This window comes from Myxocyprinus asiaticus, chromosome 26, assembly GCF_019703515.2.
Source record: "Myxocyprinus asiaticus isolate MX2 ecotype Aquarium Trade chromosome 26, UBuf_Myxa_2, whole genome shotgun sequence".
In the NCBI taxonomy this organism is placed as follows: Eukaryota; Metazoa; Chordata; class Actinopteri; order Cypriniformes; family Catostomidae; genus Myxocyprinus; species Myxocyprinus asiaticus.
Window position 1 is genome coordinate 39,570,171 of NC_059369.1, and position 14,597 is coordinate 39,584,767.

The 14,597-nt window shown below is 43.5% G+C and overlaps 1 protein-coding gene across 1 annotated transcript in view; it reads right to left on the reverse strand.

The window, feature by feature from the left end:
* LOC127416634 (protein unc-13 homolog C-like) overlaps window positions 1-14,597 on the reverse strand; it is a 190,274-nt gene that overhangs the window by 93,704 nt on the left and 81,973 nt on the right. The gene's annotated exons all lie outside the window — the stretch shown is intronic.

The window sequence follows — 14,597 nt, forward strand, 5'->3', positions numbered from 1 at the left end:
GTAGCCACATGCAAAAGCAAAGGAATGTGGCTGAGAAGAAACTCACTCCCCCATAGGAAAGACACATAAAGCCCATAAAACAGACTTTTCTTCATTAATTTATACACAAACTGTACTATAAATGAACATGCATATCCTCAGGACATTGTATGTATGATTATTACTTTATTAAGATTATTATGTCTCATATAGTGTCTTTTGTACTGTATACCATTATGTGCATGCTTTATGACAGAACCACTAGATGATGTAAAATTATTGGTATCATGCTTCCTATCAAATTAATCCTTGTGTGATGCCCTAAACATTGGAGTACAGCACCTCCTTATAGCATGCATTGTATGCTTGTTATATTAATCAGAGCATAAAGGGGCACAAACTGCTAGCTTACTCCAATCATGCAAATGAGTCAGCTTCCAAACAAAGGAACTTTTCCCGCTGGAAAATTGCACCTTTCTCATTGGTCAAGCCAAACTCGAGAGGAGTGGCCTCCCTCAGGAGTTAATGGGCACTGTCGGAGTGGCCTCCCTCTCTCTCTCTCTCTTTCCTCTTCTTTTTCTCCCTTCTGCTCATGGTTGCTGCTCGTGTGGGACCGGAAACACCCGGTCCAACCGCAAGGTCGTGGGCCGGCAGGCCTTAACACATCAAACCATGTGTAACTTCCTTGACCATAATGGAGTCAAACTAACACCACAAGTTCATCATCATTTCTTCATTCAACACGGAAGAAATTGATTGCAACTTCAACACCATCGACTCAAGGAACCATCAAGACTTTCTCCTGAGATTGCATCCAGGCTATCTCTCAACAGCCAAGGCATTGCAATAATCCTACAATTAACTAACTAAACAGAGGTTTAGTATAAGATGTGAACCCCTTTGTTAACAAATGTGCTTTGAAGTAAGAAACGGATGGTTCTTGCAGATGGTTAAATGAATCTTGTCATAGCTTCTTTCCCCTGTTCTGTTCTGGTTTCATTCACTTTCACTTTTCCATTTCCCATGTATGCGTGATTTGTGTGTATGTGTTTGTTTAGATTAGTTATGTGTTCATGATTTAGTTAAATAAAGCTTTTGTGTACATTCTTGTGAGTTGATGCTGGTCTGCTTGTAAATCAATGTAAATTTAACGATTTGATCACAGCTACATGCTAAGAAAGAGTTATTTTTCTGTGGCCACGAAAAATATACTTTCTGAGAGTTGATAGACGATCAATACTGAGTGTTCACTGGACGAACAGATTAATTGATTGTAATGTTAATTCAGCTACATCAAGTTAATTCTATTAACTGATCCAAATGTTTATAATTAATTATAACGAGTTATGATTAATTAATCATATTTCCATTTTAAAGATAATTTGACTGTGGTATATTTTGATAAATAATCTCATCCCTGTTTTTAAAAGATTTCGCTTCAAAGCTGTACCTAAATAAGTGTAATATTATTTTCAATAAGCCATGAGAATAATATTACTCCAATAAGAGAATTAATCATAATTCCCTTATTAAAGATAATTCCTTACAATAGAAATTGTGAGCGGATACAACGAGACATTGTATTACGATTTTAATGTTGGAGAATTTTATTCAGACAAATAATCTAGTTATTTGTCATTTATATAATTTATAATGGTTGTCGAACGCGACTAATTCCATTACAAATTTCCTTACATACTAATGTAGAATAAGGACAGTTTAACTTAATTCCTAGCTCACACATACTATTTCCCTACATATAATGGTGGAGGTACGTGGGCACTTTAACTCATCCCGTGTACATTTATACTACCAAATTCTCTACATGACTCCATATTTTCTTACCAATTTAGCACTTCAAACAGGCCTGACAAACATAGAGTATTCTCCTGCTGTGTGAACCTAGCCTCAATCAACAAAGAAACTTTTCATTAGCTCAGTTGAACATTGAGAAATTATGCATCTTATCGCACTGCTCAGTGTGCATCTTGAGCATCCATACAGCTGTAAAGGTATTAGAGACACTTTAGAATTCAGCTATTACACTGTGAGTGTGATCTGTTGGATTACAGGTACGAACATCTCTTGCCATACAAGCCAGAGTTCACTGTGGGGATGCTTGTTTATCGTGGATCTGGGTGGTATAAACAGCACTATCTCTTCCCCACGAACTCTCCCACAATGCCTTTCAGTCTGACATCAGGCCAGGCCTATTTGATGGATAACTGGGCATCATGCCAGTCTATTTCTGGCACCTCTCCAGGCTGTATTCTACAGCAAGAAAATTCTCATGAAAACTCTAGAGCATTAAACTTCTCAGCCTCCTGGGACTTTAGAATTAGATTTAATCTATTCTTAAAGGAAACGTTCCCCCAAAATGAAAATTCTGTCATCATATATACACCCTTATGTCGTTTCAAAACCCATATACCTTTCTTTTTCCATGCACAAAAAGAGTTATTTATAGCAGAATGTAAAGGTTTCCCTTTTCCATACAATGAAAGTGACAACGGCTGTCAAGCAAGATTTTTTAGTGAATAATTTTAACGGACTTAAATTTCAGTTTGTTCCTTACACAAAGCTATCATATGGCTTTATGAGACTTGGAATATAGTGCAAGAGTCGTATGGACTACTTTTATTTTTTTGTTTTCCATTTAGAAGATTGACAGCTCCTGGTCCCCTTCCATTTTCATTGTATGGAAGAGAGCATCTCGAACATTCTGCTAAACTTCACCTGTTCAACAGAAGAAAGTCATATGACATAAGGTTTAGAATGACATGAGGGTGAATTTAACCATTTTACTAACTCATCATAACCTCATACATTATAATTCACTTAAAACTATTCTGCACTTACACTTCATTTGAAATAAATTGAAATATGCGTTGTTTTCACACTAGGATTAATTGCTTATGCCCAACACATAACTTCAATGTAACATGCAGTACAGGCAAAACAAGGACTGAGCATATTTTGCACATTGATGTCATCATAATATTTGCACATTAAAAATATTTGCTCTATCCTGCCTACAATATTACCTCATCATCTGCAATTACAACATAGATGTGTATTTACAGTACTTATTTATTTGTTATTTCTTTTTCAGTTTAATTTCTAAATTTTTATTTTCTATATTTCTGTACGCTATTTATTTACCTCTTTAATGTAACTATTGCCAAACATGAACACACAAAGTAAGAATTTGTATTATATAATGAAACCTGTTACCCAGTGCACATGACAATCAATAACTTGGTAACACTTTAAAGTAAGGTTGTATCTGTTAACAAACTACATTAGATAACATGATGAACTAACAATAAACAATCCTTTTACACTATTTATTAATCTTGTTAATGTTAATTTCAACATATACATTTTTTAACATTAAAAGTTGTATACTTCAACATTAGTTAATAAATTATGAACTAACATAAACTAGCAATGAACAACTGTATTTTCACAAATTAACATTAACCAAAAGTAATAAATGCTTGAAAATATTTTCATTGTTAGTTCATGACACCTAGTACATTTACAAAGGTTAATGAATAGAATGTTATTGTAAAGTGTTAGCAACTCGACTTGAATAAATGTACAATATATGGCCAAAGGTTTGTGGACACCCTCTTCTAATTAGCGAATTTGGTTACTCCATTAAATCCAGTAAAGAAAAATCTTTATGTTTGTTTATGTAATGGCTTGGGCTTTGTGTGCTTCCAAATTTGTGGCAACTGATTGGGGATAGCCCTTTTCTGTTCCAGCATGACAATGCCCCTGTGAACAAAGTGAGGTCCATAAAGAAATGCTTTACTGTGTCTGGCATGGAAGAAATTGACTGGCCTGCACAAAGCCCAGACCTGAACCCCACTGATCACTTTTGGGGTGAACTGGAACAGCAACTGTAAGTCAGGCCCCATCCACCAACATCAGTTCCTGACCTCACTGATAGCCTTGTGTCTGAATGAGAGCAAATCCCTGCAGCCCTGTTACTACATACAGTATAGTGGAAAGCCTTCCCAAAAGAGTGGAAGCTGTTATTACAGCAAAGGGGGAAACTGATGCCTAAGGTTTTGAAATCAAATGTTCATCAAGCACATATGGTGTCCACAAACTTTTGGCCATATAGTGTACATCAACTGAAAACATTTAAACACTGTCCATGGTACTGAGATATGAAGTGCTGAAATACTGTCCATGGTGCTGAAGTGCTCACTGCAGTTTGATTGATTGCTTTCTGAATAGTATTACTAATCTTCAGTAGTTTTGATTGGATTAAGGTCTACAGAAACACGTTAAAGCACATCCTAAGAATGTGTCCAAAACAAGTTATCTTTGAAGGTAGCATAATGTTGCTGTTTGCCTGTAAACACAGCCTTTGCGTTGGGAGTGTGCCTATAATGCCTCAAATTATGGTACTATTTTTTTTTTTTTTTTAACACATCAGTGTGCTGAATACAGCAAGTTTCACTGCAAACCATGCTAAAATCTGTGTTGTTGCAGGATGTGTCTGTGTGTGAGTGTGTGTATGTGGGTGTCAGACCTGCAGTTTTGATTAAGGAGAAAGCTGCTCCTACAGGGTGTTGAGCAATATGTGTTGAACTACATCAGAGTACAATGGATAAGAACTGATCTGAGGACAGAACACTGATTTCCACTCTGTTTTTAGGAATGAAAAAAGGATTTGTCCTCGTTTCTCATTCAAATCCAGAATGTAGATGATGTGGTAATTTACATATAAAAGAAGAGGAATAACATTTATAGTACTAAACTACAAGAGAACACACTCAAAATATCACACACTGACAATCAAATGCATAAAAAGTTTTTTCATGTGAAGTTTATAGAATCTTAGAAAGAACTGTTTTGTTTGATATTAACAACACTCAAACTCTAAGTGCCCCATCACAAAAATAACTAATTGCAAAAATAAACGTGGAGTAGGGACAGTGGAGGAAGAATTTTCTCGGAAGTGACATAAACATCTTTTTACAGTATTTTTGGGTCATTGACAAATAGGGTTGTCTTTGATGAGGAAAAAAATCTGAAAACGTTCAAAATTTAGTTTAAAACATGTCAAGTTCATTGACACATAATCTTTGTGTTCATACTAGTTTCATAAATTTGATTTCATAACATCATTTGTAGCATTTTCTACAAAAAAATAAAATAAAAATAATATAATGATTTTAAAAATGTCAAGTGGTACAACCATCAAGTGAAAGGTATTAAAATACTTTCCTTGCACCTTGAATACGTGTATACACAACTTAATTTTTAAATGTTTTCAAATATAATTTTTAAAGGATTTATTTTTCTTTTTTACAAATATTATGAATTTTTGAGTCACAAACCCAAAGAAGTTTTCTTTACTCCATATGACCGGAATGGACTTTTCATAAAAATGTCAAAATATCTAAAGGTCTAAAGAGGTCTTCTCTGTTTAATGTTTGTTCTTTTTTTTCCACATGGCAACAGAATGGCCTACTGTCAGTTACACCACCTGACTTTGATTTGGTAGACAAAAGTTTTTCAAATACTAATAATATTTTAAAACAAAGACATTTTTACTGCTTATTTAAAATAATAATAATAATAATAATAATAATAATAATAATAATAATAATAATAATAATAAAAGATTATTTGAAACTACGTGTGCTAACATTTCTTTTTTCAAGAATTTCAGCTTTTAATGAGACTTTTTTTCCAGTCACCGGACAGTTGCACCACTTTTGGCATTAAGCCCTAGAAAATATATCAAAATGAATTTGAAATCAGTAATTGAAAACATTTATATATTAAGTATATTTAAGTAATTGTTTTATGTGAGTTGCATTTTTTTTTTATGTGTTTTTAATGAACTAACTAATAAAAAAAAAAAAATGAGAATCAACTCACAATTGGTATTGTAAGTAGTGTTTGCTAAGACAAGCGTCACTACTGCTATTGCTCATACTGTACAGGTTTGAACAACTACCTAGCAATGCCCTATAAATTAACAAAGAATACCCTAGCAACAAACCACATATCCTTAGCAACCATACATATATCCTCGGCAATTGTCAACACAACACTTTAGCATCGTGGAGGTTAATTATTTTCTTCCCAAAATGTAAAAATTTTCTGCATTTTTAACATTCCTCCCAAACATTAGTTTGAAATAATTTAAATGTATCTGCTCTGGCATAATTATTTATTTGTGTCTGTGTGTCACATCTCTTGTAGAATGACAACACACAACACCAGCATCTGTCAGTCATCACACAGACACACACAGGTCATTAACATGAGACAAAGGACACACATACACAGAGTACACAAACACCACAATTACATACACTCTACACACAGACAATTTCTTTGTCACACACACTTGCCTTCATAAACACACACAACAAATGGAGTCACTCCATACCAATGAGTTTATATGGGATGGATTTTCATTAGGGCGGGTGTGTGTGTGTGTGTGTGTGTGTGTGCGCGCGCGTGTGCTACTGTTGTAAAAGAGAAAACAGCTCTGACCGGTCGAAGCATGGACTCCACAAGACCTCTGAAGGTGTCCTGTGTATCTGGCACCAAGATGTTAGCTGCAGATCCTTTAAGTCCTGTAAGTTGCGAGGTGGGGCCTCCATGGATCGGACTTGTTGGTCCAGCACATCCCATAGATGCTCAGTCGGATTGAGATCTGGGGAATTTGGAGGCCAAGTCAACACCTTGAACTCTTTGTCATGTTCCTCAAACCATTCCTGAACAATTTTTGCAGTGTGGCAAGACGCATTATCCTGCTGAAAGAGGCCACTGCCATCAGAGAATACCGTTGCCATGAAGGGGTGTATGTGGTCTGCAACAATCTTTAGGAAGATGGTATGTGTCAAAGTAACATCCACATGAATGCCAGGACCAAAGGTTTCCCAGCAGAACATTGACCAGAGCATCACACTGCCTCTGCCGGCCAGCCTTCTTCCCATAGTGCATCCTGCCTCCATCCCTTCCCCAGGTAAACAATGCACACACACCCGGCCATCCACATGATCAAAAAGAAAATGTGATTCATCGGACCAGGCCACCTTCTTCCATTGCTCCATGGTCCAGTTCTGACACTCACGTGCCTATTGTAGGCACTTTCGTGGACAGGGGTCAGCATGGGCACTCTGACCGGTCTGCGGCTACCCAGCCCCATATGCAGCAAGCTGCGACGCACTATGTGTTCTGACACCTTTCTATCATAGCCAGCATTACGTTTTTCAGCAATTTGTGCTACAGTAGTTCTTCTTTTGGATCGGACCAGACGGGCTAGCCTTCTCTCCCCACGCCCCTCAGTGAGCCTTGGGCGCCCATGACCCTGTTGTCGGTTCATCGGTTGTCCTTCCTTGGACCACTTTTTGTAGGTACTAACCACTGCATACCGGGAACACCCCACAAGACCTGCAGTTTTGGAAATGCTCTGACCCAGTCATCTAGCCATCACAATCTAACCTTTATCAAAGTTGCTCAGATCTTTAAGCTTGCCCATTTTTCCTGCTTCCAACACATGAAATTCAAGGACTGACTATTCACTTGCTGCCTAATATATCCCACCCCTTGACAGGTGCCATTGTAACGATATAATCAATGTTATTCACTTCACCTGTCAGTGGTTTTAATGTTGTGGCTGATCAGTGTATATGACAACAGAGAGTACAGCCATGACACACACACACACACAGGTTCGTTTCACTATAAAAGTGAGGACATCTCAAAGTCTTCCACTGGTTTCATAGCAGGCTAATGATATTTTCTATTCCCTAACCCTACCCCTACCCCTAAACCCAACCCTCACAGAAACCTGTGCACATCAGTAGATTAAAAACTAAACATGATTTGGCCGATTTGTGATCCTTTTTTACAAGTGACGACAACCTAAAATGTCCTCACTGGTGGGTTTTCAACAAGTTTCACTATATTATTGAGGACATATTTAAAAATTCGGCACTCACAAATACTGTATAGTGAAATCTGTACACACACACACACACACACACACACACACACACACACACACACACACACACACACACCTGATTGCCTCTTCTTCTGTGTGCTGAAATGTGGGAGTGAGCGCGGTCACTAATCTTCCTGAAAGCTTCACCCTCACAGTTAACACAGAATGGACTCTTCTGGCATCTTCCTCCCCCCTCTTACCAAAGAATGGAACATTCTAAGCCACTCCCTGAGTCTTTTTCTGTCCGGTTATTTTCTCTGCCCTCAATAAAATCACTCTCTGTTTGGTGACTCTCTGGCAAAATGAGGCCCTGTAGCAAGTTTGGAGTAATTTTATCATGTTCTCCAAAGATCTGTTGACAGATCTCAACTTAGCCCTTTTTTTTATTGCTCATAGGTTGCTCTTTCAAAATTTGGGAGAAATAAAGCCAACATAAAACAGCTTTCGCAACCCATTTTACTTCGTAATACAACATATTTGCAAGTGAAACAGGTTTTCGAGAAAAAACTTAGGGTGGAATTTAATTTAATCCATCTATGAAAAGTAGGTTGCATAGCTCAGATCATTTAGTCATGGAAGGATTTAATAAGAAAATGTTTGTTTTGATTGTACAATTTGAGACATCGTCAAGATGTCTCAAATTTTTTAACTCATTGGTAAGTTAGAGATATCTAATTTGTGTAGATACCTACAGGATGTCCACTCCACACAACTTACAGTATCTGAATATTAGAATAAAACTATGCACACATGCATACACCTATACTCGCGCACACACACTGCTCAAAGCTCTTTGATGTGAAATATCACTCTATAATCTACTAAAACACCAATTTACTTCATGCATTGTTCTCTTTGGTGTTGTACAGTAGGTGTAAGCTTATAATGCATTGTCTATTCACAGCAACCAGTCCTGGAAATTGCTACCAATTGATGCAATACACTCTTCTAAGAACAATTCTTTAAAAAGCAATGAATGCAAATGTAAAGAAGAACAAATCTCTCCCTTTGGTAGAGTAAAAGCCCAGTTTATACAATATTTCACCCCAAAATGAAAAGACCAAAAAATATGAAAACATAAATGAAGCCTATCTTAAGGGCCATTAAGATTTTTTTTGCATTGTGATATTATTTTCAGGCCAATTGAGCACAATTTACCAAAAAATTAAAAAACAAAATTGCATCCGGATGTTTTCATTGGTCTGAATGATGATTCTCTTTAGATTCTGATTATCCTAATAAAATGAAAATTATCACGATGCCTTTTTTAATTATTAAATCAGTATAAAATAAAAGCTTTACAACAAATAACATCATGATGTACAAATGTAAAAAAATATTCTTAATTTAGGCAAAATAAACAGTCATTTATTTCTTTTATTTTTTATTTTGTAGTGAAATATGACCCAGAAATATTTGTCAAAGCATGAAATTCACCCCAGTACTTATGCAATTACTTTCACAATTAAACAAGTACTGTTCCCTATCTGTCACTCACTCGACGTTGTGTTGATGTAGTGACACTAGGGGTCACTCTTGGGAGCCCCAAACACCTCTGCTTTTTTGAAAAAAGGCCAATGAGAACTGGCGAGTGGAATTTGCATGCCAATCCCCCGGACATACGGGTATAAAAGGAGCTGGTATGCAACCACTCATTCAGATTTTGTCTTTGGAGCCGAGCAGTTGTATTCAGTGCACTGAATACAATTCCCTCCAAAGACACACCTCAAAACTGCTGGATTTACGGTGCATTTCAGCGGCTTCTCCCCCTCTGAACCCGTGGAGTGCAGAGAACGCCCCTGGGCGCTTCGGTAGAGCGAAAATAAGAGAGTATATTCTAAAAGAGTATATTTTCATTCACAAAAAGAGCGGCACACACGGAACGTCTTTTTAAAGATGACTTTCCGTTTGTGTGTTATTCCTGGTTACGGTCATTATCTCTCCGCTTCTGATGGCCACGATCGCTGTCTTACGTGTCTGGGCACTGCCCACGTGGAGACATCGTTTGTGGATGAGTCATGTCCTCATTGCGAGAACATGACCATGGCAACGTTGCGGTCGTGGCTTGCTTTCGTAAGAAAGAAAGCCACCCCAGTGGCTCCCCACCCCGGTCTTTCTACCTACGGGTTTGAGGCCACGTCGGTTAGCACTGGGGGCCATTTGGGGACATCAATGGGACCACCTCCACCAGGTATCCCCCCACGGACCTCCCATTCCCCAGCACGCTCGTTTGCCCTGATCGGGCTCTTGCACGAGACCGCCGGCTCGTCTTAGCACGAGTTCGACTTCTCGTTCGGAGCTCGGGAAGACGATGAGTTATTGAGCGCAGCATCGGAGAGTGGGCTTGTCCAGTCTGACGCAGAGGCTTGACAGACATACTTTCCCAGGCAGCCACGAGCGCTGGGCTGGAGTGGAACCCTCCACTCTCCCCTGAACCCTCGCGGCTCGATGATTGGTTCCTGGGTTCGGGGCACCGCCCACGGCCCCGCCCCGCCCCCATTCCTTTCTTTCCGGAAGTGCATGAGGAGCTGACAAGATTGTGGGAGGCACCTTTTACTGCCCGGTCCCAGTCTTTCAGCTCCCCTGCTCCCACTACCCTCGATGGTGGAGCGGCCAGGGAGTATTCGGTGATCCCCCAGGTGGATAAGGCGCTCGCGGTGCACTTTTTTCCGCAGAGCGCCACCACCTGGCATAGGCGTCCAAAGCTCCCGTCCAGGGTCTGCAGGTTTACATCATCCCTGATGACTGTGGCCTGTGGTGCCACTGGACAAGCCGCCTCCACCCTGCACGCCATAGCTCTCTTGCAAATACACCAAGCCAAGGCGCTAAAAGAACTGCACGAGGGCAGTTCTGACCAGGGATTGATGCAGGAACTGTGCTCAGTGACCGACCTTGCTCTCTGGGCGACAAAGGTCACGGCGCGGTCTCTTGGGCAGGCGATGTCCACCCTGGTGGTCCAGGAGCGCCACCTATGGCTCAACTTGGTCGAGATGGGAGAGGCGGACAAGGCACAGTTCCTTGACGCCACCATTTCCCAGGTTGGCCTGTTTGGCGACGCCATCGAGGACTTCACCCAGCAGTTCTCGGCAGTGAAGAAGCAGATGGAGGCCTTAAAACATATCTTGCCCCGGCATGGTTTAGGACCCCACACCCTGTCTGCTCATCGCCAAGGGTGTCCTCCTGTAGCAACAACACCGGCTCTGGAAGCAGACGCCACCCATCTCATGGCCGGCCGCTAAGAACCTGAGGAAGGCTTCGAAGCCCCCCCAAGACGGGCGACCCAGGGGCAAGGAGACCCGCTTCTCTGGAGCTGGTCGACACACCACTCCATCCCCCGGTGGAGGGCCGGGAGAAGAATCTTTTGTCGCGGCATGCCCAGGAGGCTGTGGCACCCAAAAGCCTGACAAAAGAATGGTTTCCTCATCTCCTGGGTCACATGTCCGATGCACACGGCCGTCGTCATGACCACCATCCACTGTCCCATTTTGGCAGGTATGGCGCTCCAGCGCCGGACCCCCCCGCCCCTGTGCGCCCAGCTGTGGCACAAACACGCCCACACGGGATTGGTTCCGGTGGACTACGGGTACGAGATACCTCCTCCCCCCTCCTCGGCCAATCTTATGGTGGGCAGCAGGAGCCAGGTAAGTGCTTCAATGTCCCTGAACTTGATTATGTGATTCAGTTCGCCAGGTGCCTGCCTAGGTTCAGCGGCGTCCGCTTCACCTCGGTGAAGGGTGAGAACTCCACTACCTTGCATGCGGAGATCGTTACCCTTCTGCGCAAGAGCACGACAGAGCCTGTCCCTCCAGCCGAGATGAAGAAAGGGTTCTACAGCCCTTACTTCATCGTACCGAAGAAAGGCGGTGGGTTGCGACCAATCCTGGACCTGCGAGTACTGAACCGGGCTTTGCACAGACTCCCGTCCAAGATGCTGATGCAAAAACACATTCTAATGAGCGTCCGGCATCAAGATTGGTTCGCGGCGGTAGACCTGAAGGACGCATACTTCCACGTCTTGGTCTTACCTTGACACAGACCCTTCCTGAGGTTTGCCATTTAAGGCCAGGCGTACCAGTACAAGGTCCTCCCCTTCAGCCTGTCCTTGTCCGCTCGCGTTTTCACGAAGGTCACAGAGGCAGCCCTTGCCCCGCTAAGGGAAGTGAGCACCCGCATCCTCAATTATCTCAATGACTGGCTAATCCTAGCTCACTCTTGAGAGTTGCTGTGCGCACACAGGGACCTCGTGCTCTGGCACCTCAGCCGACTGGGGCTTCGGGTCAACTGGGAAAAGAGCAAGCTCTTCCCGGTTCAGAGCATCTCTTTTCTTGGTTTGGAGTTGGACTCAGTCTCGATGGCAGCGCGCCTCACGAACGAGCGTGTGCAGTCGGTGCTGAACTGTCTGAAGGACAGCGGTTCCACTGAAATATTTTCAGAGGCTCCTGGGGCATATGGCGTCCTCAGCAGCTGCCACACTGCTCAGGTTGATGCATATGAGACCGCCTCAGCACTGGCTTCAGACTCGCTGAGGGACACATCACATGACCATCACGCCGATCTGTCGCCGCCTCTTCAGTCCTTGGACCGACCTTGCATTTCTACGGGCAGGGGTTCCCCTAGAGCAGGTCTCCAGGCATGTCGTGGTTACAAGAGATGCCTCCAAGATGGGCTGTGGCGCCGTATGCAACGGGCACACAGCCGCCAGTTCCTGGACTGGCCCATGGCTGCGTTGGCACATCAACTGCCTAGAGTTGTTGGCAGTACTACTTGCCCTGCAGAGGTTCTGGCCGTTGATCCAGGGCAAGCACGTATTGGTCCGGACGGACAAAACAGCGACGGTAGCGTACATAAACCATCAAGGCGGTCTACGCTCCCATTGCATGTCACAACTCACCCACCGTCTCCTCCTCTGGAGTCAGCAGTGCCTCAAGTCGCTACAAGCCATGCACATCCTGGGCGACCTCGACACCGCAGCAGACGCGCTGTCATGTCAGGTTACCCATGGAGGAGAGCGGAGACTCCACCCTCAGGTGGTCCAGCTGATTTGGAGTCGATTCGGTTGAGCACAGGTAGACACGATCACTCAGGCTAGGGCACCCTCTACGAGGCACCTGTATGCCTTGAAGTGGCATCTGTTTGCTAAGTGGTGTTCTTCACAATGCAATGACCCCCAGAGATGCACAGTCGGATCGGTGCTTTCCTTCCTGCAGGAGAGGCTGGAGAGGCGGCTGTCCCCCTCCACCCTGAAGGTGTATGTAGCTGCTATTTTGGCTCATCACGATGCAGTAGATGGTAAGTACTTGGGGAAGCACGACTTGATCATCAGGTTCCTGAGAGGCACTAGGAGGTTGAATCCCTCCAGGCCGCGCCTAGTCCACTCGTGGGACCTCTCTGTTGTCCTTCGGGGTCTACAGGGAGCTCCCTTTGAGCCCTTTGAGTCAGCTGAGCTTAAGGTACTCTCTTTGAAGACTGCCCTCCTGACTGCACTCACTTCCATCAAAAGGGTAGGGGACCTGCAGGTGTTCTCTGTTAGCGAATCGTGCCTGGAGTTCGGTCCGGGTTACTCTCACGTGATCCTGAGACCCAGACCGGGCTATGTGCCCAAGGTTCCCACGACCCCTTTTAGGGATCAGGTGGTGAACCTGAAAGCACTGCCCCAGGAGGAGGTAGACCCAGCCTTGGCATTGCTGTGTCCGGTGCGAGCTTTACACATCTATTTGGATCACACACAGAGCCTTAGAAGGTCCGAGCAGCTCTTTGTCTGCTTTGGTGGACAGCGAGGGTGCTTTGGTGCATCCTCGAAACAGAGGATCGCCCACTGGGTCATTGACACCATCGCGATGGCATATCAGGCTCAGGACGTGTAACCCCCTGCAGGGTACGAGCCCACTCTACCAGGAGTGTGGCAGCCTCCTGGGCACTGGCCAGTGGTGCCTCTTTGGCAGACATCTGCAGAGCAGCAGGCTGGGCAACATCCAACACCTTTGCGAGGTTCTACAATCTCCGGGTTGAGCCGGTCTCGTCCCGTGTATTGGCAGGCACGAGCAGGTAAGTTCTGGGAAAGCTGGCCGGGTATAACGCTTGCGCATAGCGCCTTTCCCCTCCCTTGAGGTGAAGACGTGCACTCTTGACTCCCAGTCATGTTCACAGACTGTGATCCCTGGATGACTTTCCTCCTTAGCCCTCTGGCAGTTGAGTTTGTGGAAAAACTCGCTGACTGGCCCAGTACGTGCGCTAATGAGCCCCTGTACTGAGGTAGGTGCTCCACATGTGCTGGTTCCCCGAAGGCGACCCCATGTGATATCTTCCGCAAAATATTTTTCCTGTCAGCAAACCGCATCTTCCTTGGGCAGAGGCCCCTCTGCCCCTGGTCGCCATGCTCTGTAGAAACTCCTCCCCCTTCGGGTAGGACCTACCATGGGACCTCTCCACATGACATACTTCTGACAAGACTCGGTAAGACCATGTGATGTATTCCACTCAAAATACCCCCACCCCCCTCTTTTTGGGCGGGGTGTGGTCTCCATGGTTCCACGGTGTCTTCCCCTTGGGAGGGACACCCCCGACGCAGACACTTATGGATCCCAGTCAGTTAACAAATTCCACTCTTTTTGGGGAGAAAAGAGAGGGA